Source organism: Marmota marmota, unplaced genomic scaffold (assembly GCF_001458135.2).
Source record: "Marmota marmota marmota unplaced genomic scaffold, marMar, whole genome shotgun sequence".
NCBI lineage: Eukaryota > Metazoa > Chordata > Mammalia > Rodentia > Sciuridae > Marmota > Marmota marmota.
Window position 1 is genome coordinate 37,711,303 of NW_026000016.1, and position 6,000 is coordinate 37,717,302.

The 6,000-nt window shown below is 37.5% G+C and overlaps 1 long non-coding RNA gene and 1 other non-coding gene across 13 annotated transcripts in view; one reads left to right on the forward strand and one right to left on the reverse strand.

Moving 5' to 3' along the window:
* Positions 1-6,000, forward strand: part of LOC125618497 — a 329,397-nt gene that overhangs the window by 210,530 nt on the left and 112,867 nt on the right. The gene's annotated exons all lie outside the window — the stretch shown is intronic.
* Positions 5,463-5,595, reverse strand: LOC125618597. Its single transcript, XR_007349934.1, has one exon. It is a non-coding gene; the product is annotated as a small nucleolar RNA SNORA2/SNORA34 family (small nucleolar RNA).

The following is a 6,000-nucleotide window of genomic DNA, read 5'->3' on the forward strand; positions in this document are numbered from 1 at the left end:
TTACTCCGAGTTGTGTACATTTGTATATTAATAGGACTGATGAATTACCTTCGCTGGGGAGGGGCTGCTTTGGATGTCTAGCCACCCCTCATTTACCTGAGGAGTCTGATTCTAAATGCTTGGTCCATTCAGGATGGTTAGAACCCTCACGCTGTGTTTGGTAACAAGAGTGAAGTAGAAAGGGTAGCTAAAAAACAAAAACAAAAGCAACTTAAAAAAAAAAAAAAAAAAGGCCGGTCAACTGGAGTGGTAAGAAACCCTCAACCCACATTCATGGTTGGAATTTCCACCATTTTTTTTTTTAATCACTAGGATTGCGGGAGAGCCAGAGTGGCCATTAAAGATCTCTCATGTTTTAATTATATTCTGTGGGTCCAAGTGTATGTGTGTGAAAGTCCATTTATCTCTAAATAGAAAAACCTGCTCTAAGCTCTATCATTGGTACTAGAAAATTAGTCTTTTATCAGGCTAATTCAAGGGCCAGATGAAGGACTGTGGAATATACAATCAATGACCTTTTGTAGACAGACAAAGTCAGTAAGATGAGAGGCTGTGAACTGGGTGAAGGGAAGGCATCCCTAAGTTGCTGCTTACGGGGTGGATGTAGAGGAAAGCGCTTCCCCACATCCCAGCAGTTCTATGCACAGCCTCAGAGGTCTGGGCTGGGGACCTGCACAGGAGCTCATTTCTCTGGGCCCCTGGTAGCTCTTGCTTCAGAGTTAACTCCACTCTGGGCAAATATTGCAAGATGTGGCCTTGGTACCTCACCTCAGACCTCACACTGTCTTGCCTGTGCTTTTCCCAGTCCAGTAACTTGTGAGAAAGGCTGGAGAGAACAGAGGAGCTACTGCCAAGGGTAAGAGGTGAGAGTAGCTGTGTGGCTGCACCAAGTCTATGCCTCACTCACATCCCTGTCTCAATCCCTTGCCATCTTCTAAGTGAATCTGAGTAGTCTCTGTAGCCTTCACCTCTGTACTGTGACTCTGAAAGGAGCCAGGAGTCGTAGCTGCTGGGCCCTGTTTTACAGCCCAATTGTTTACTCCAGGGGCTCTCACTTAACCCAATGCTTTGCTCTCTGGGAGTGAGAACAGTGCTCTTGCAGCAGCCGTCTCACTCCTGGCTTCAGAGCCTCCACTATGCACACTGATGAGGGACCTGCCTCTCTCCATCCTTGCCCCAAGCCCATGCCATGGCCTGTTGCTCTCCCCATCATACTCAAGAATTGTGACAGAGACAGCTATCAGAGCAAGGATAAAAGATGTGTAAGTAATACATCCACAAAATACTCTTAGCTTCCTTCTCTCATCATGTATTATGACTTGCATTTTACAGTCCAGGAAGCTGAGGGAGAAAGAGAGATGGGGCTTTCTGTAAGGTCACAGAGCTGGCCAGAGTCAGAGTCAGAATTCAGAGACTCACCAAGCTCTAACTGCAGGGCTTTGCCACCACAATGTGTGATCTGCAGAAGCCAGCTAAGAGAAGGATCAGATCATATAGCATGTTGGCTATCCTCTAAATACAAGTTGGACAAATATTGGCCAGTTCCCCTAGAGGAGATACACACACACACACACACACACACACACACATACACACACACACACAGCTCTGTCTATATTTCAGACTTTCCCTTGCTAAGAAAATTACCCAAGCATCCAGACTCACATGCATATATATTCATTGCCCCTCTGTCACCCTTCTCCTCTTAGGATGTATAAGGCACCAGTCACTATTGCAACAAAAGGACCCAAGTATTCAGTCAGCAGGTATGATTTTGGTTGTTACACTTTTTTTGTTTTGGAAGTCAACCAAAGTAGGCCATCAGACCTGGTCCATATTATTAGATGTGGATTATTGTCACAATTGAGGCTGCATTCTATTTTTCCTTGGGGTAATGTAATGCGTTTATGGTCAGCATAGTGCTTAGCATGTAGTAAGAGCTTACTAAATGTTTCTTTCAAAAGAATCTTTTTAATATACCATTTTTCTTACTTCACTCCCTTGATAAACTCATAATGGCTTCCTGCCTCCTGCCCTAAGGCCATATAAGTGGCCCTCACTGAACCCCATCACCAACCCAGGTAAGATTAGCACCTCCAGGGCTACCTCATCATCATTCTCACGGGGCTTCTCTGGTTGGAATCCCTCCCTGCTCCTCTTTCAAGACCAAGGGTCAAGTCCCCTCTCCCGTGGCAGCTTCTGCTCACCATGACTGTCCTCTGGGCTTTTCCCCTGAGCTAAACTGCTAGGCACTAACTACCCAGAAAACTCCTGGTTCTTAGCCACATACTATTTTACTTTGCTATTTAATAGTTCCACAAATAATATCTTTTAAAAATTGGAAGACCATCAAGTACCAAGACCACAGAGTAAATGCTTTCTGTAGTACCCAGAATGTTAATCCAGAGTAGCAATATAATAAGGATTTTAAATATTCAAATTAAATTAAATTAAAATCCCATTCTAATCAAAGCTTACACAGTATATTAGTTATCAATCTTGAATGCATGAACTCCCTTTAGAGAAAAAAATTCTCATAAACATCCAATGTTTACTTTATTTTTATTGTCACTTAAGCATATAAACATAAAACTAAGTATAAACTCCTAATAAAAGCTTAAGGTTCTTAAACTACTATAAATCCCAAATGAACCTATAAAATTAAATATAAATAATAGTATAAAATTCAAATTAACAGTATAAGTTTATTGTGATGTATGATGTTTGCCATAACCAAACCACGTCTTGTATTTGTAACTGCTACAGTCCAGATTTTTTTGAGTTTTGAACTTGGTAGCAAAATTTCTTATACCATTTTTTTTCTTTTCAGTGGACAGTACAAAGTAAAACCTTAATTCTAGCAGGGTGGCATTAGGACAATACGACCTTATTTAGCAAATGGCATCATCATTATTAAGTCTTTCCTGTTTTTATCATAGACAAAATCACTGTGTGCTGAAATCACATGGCAGAGTTTGGGTTTATGTGGTTATCCAGAATATTTAATGGAGCTTATATTAGTAGTTTAGATTTATCATTGGAATTATAAAATCAGATTAAAATTTACTCTGAGAAAACTTTTGATCATCAAGAATCTGTCTAGTCCCTTAATGAATAACACTGTCAACACAGTAATAGAAGAAATATTTAAAGCATAGAAAAAATGGAATTGTCTTCCTTCCCTTTCCATGAGAGACTGTTGGATAGAGATGTATCATCTTATTTTTTTCTATTGCTAATTCTATTCTTTTAAGATTATTACTAAAATCTATTTTATTTCTTATTAGAAAGCAACATACTCACAGAAAATTTAAAGATCATTTATAAGCCTAGAAAATGAACAAAGGTCCCCAGCATTCCCCATTCCAGAGATAATATTGATGGCCCATATATTAGTGCTTAATCTCCTGCTTTTTCTACTTTAATGGCATTATCAATGGACATACCGCAATCACCACATGCCAGGAAATGTTCAAAGAATTTAACTTTCATAAATTCATTTACTATGCACAACAAAATTATGGTAGAGGTATTAGAAGTCTTTTTATTTTGCATGTGATAAATTGAAGGCTGAAGGGTACAAATTGCTTTCAAACACAAAACTAGTAAATGGTAGAACAGGATTCTAATTGAGGTAAAATATAACCATATAAATAAAACAAAAGAAATCAAATAGGAGATCACACTGAATAGAGTTTAGGATATTGCTTATTTCTCTCAAAAATATCATGAACATCTTTCCATTTTAGTAACTAATGTTTGTAGGTCTCAGATGGTTATATTCCATTCTAAAAGCATCATATTATGCAACTCCAATTTCATTGAAAGGATTCTAGGTAGTTTTTAATCTTTAATTATTACAAACAGTGCTGAGATGAACATTCTTGAACCTAAATCTTTGAGTATATCCTTACTTGGGGAATTATATTCAGGATTTAACAATCTAAGAAGAAAAGTATACAGGAATCTCAGTCTGCTCAGTCTAACATTGTAACTGTTGATTTTATTCACTGAATAAGTACTTGGTTTCACATAATGTTCAATTATGTGTATTTGCTTAGCATTCAATCAAATTTTAAGTTTCCCAATGCTAATAGGCGCTTCTCTGCTACAAGTACACAGAAATGAGCTAGTATAAAACGCACAGTAATATGCTTAAATATGTGTCCTAAATTTCAGAAATTAAAAAGCCCCTATTTAGTTGTATAAGCCAGAAATTGTTGTTCCCTGTGAGCAGGTAGCACTTCATTGTGTATTTTTAAAGATCCTGTTTTGTGTGTTTATTTATAGGAGTTGGGAGGGGGATGAAGTTTTTGGAAGAACTATAAATATTTGCACTGTTGTAAGCCTAATTCTAAATCTTAGTCTTTGGGAAATTTTGATATATTTTATTGAAATTATATGTAGACATAGTTAAAATTAAATATTACTAGAAGGGTTTGGTGGGGGGCTGATGTGTCCTCACTACCCTATTCTGCTCTCAAGAGGCAGCAACTCTTAGCTCCTCGTTCTTTTTAAAAAATTATTATTTTTTTTTCTAGGAAAATTCATTCTAAAAATATTTTTAGAATGGAATATAACAATCTGGAAGGTAGAACAGTGGTTACCAGGGGCTGAGGGAAAGGGGAAGAGGAGAGTTAATATTTAAAAGGTACAGAGTTTATGCCGGGATTGATGGAAAAGTTCTAGAAAAGTCCAGTAGGAGTGGTTGCACAACACACTGAACATTGTTAATTATCACTGTACACTTAAAAACAGTTAAAGTAAACTTTGTTATATATATTTTACCACAGTAAACAGTATTTTTTTTAAAAAAAACATATTCCAAGTTTACTGCAGTCAACATCTAAGTTCACTAGTGATGAATCTAATGATAATCAGCAGAAATGTAAATTAAAATTAAATATTGCTTTAAAACTTTGGGCAAGATGAGATTGTTTGATGAATGCCCCAAAAGTCACAATGCATGCAAGAGAGTGAGAGGAAAAGGGAGAGTAGGAAAGTAGATAGAACAGAAAACTCAAAAGTTCCTCTGAAATATTATTTTGGTTAAATCCCTATCCTCACAGAATAATTCATTTTTAAAGCTAACACAGTTCAATCTTTCTGTTAAAAAAAAAAAGATACTGCTAGGCATGGTGATGCACACTTGTAATCCCAACAACTTGGGAGGTTGAGGCAAAAGGATCCCAAGTTTGGGCTGGGGATATAGCTCATCTGATAGAGTGCTTGCCTTGCATGCACAAGGCCTTGCATTCAATCCCCAGCACCACACACACAAAAAGAAAAGATCCCAAGTTCAAGGCCAAACTTGGAAACTTACCAATACCCCATCTCAAAACAAAAATAAAAAAAGAACTGGAGGTATAGCTCACTGGTATAGCTCTTTCCTAGCATGCTTAAGGCCCTAGGTTCAATCCCAAATACCACAGAATAAACAACAGAAAACGACATATTCTAAACCATGTTTCTTCCAAATGAATTGGCCATTCCCTCTGAGATACTGAATAGTCAACAGACCAAGGGAAGGTATCACTCTTAGGTCCTGTTTGAAACCAATAGGTACAGCGAACATTGGTCTTGATTCAGGGCTTAGTCCTCCTCTTTTATTTATTTATTTATTTAAAAAAATTTTTTATTATTAGTTGTTCAAAACATTACAAAGCTCTTGACATATCATATTTCATACATTTGATTCAAGCGGATTATGAACTCCTAGTTTTACCCTGTATACATATTGCAGATTCACATTGGTTACACATCCACTTTTTTACATACTGCCATACTAGTGTATGTGTTGTATTCGGCTGCCTTTCCCATCCTCTACTATCCCCCCTCCCCTCCCCTCCCCTCCCATCTTCTCTCTCTACCCCATCTACTGTAATTCATTTCTCTCTCTTGTTTTTTTCCCCTTTCCCCTCACTTCCTCTTATATGTAATTTTGTATAACAATTAGGGTCTCCTTCCTTTACCATGCAATTTCCCTTCTCTCTCTCTTTC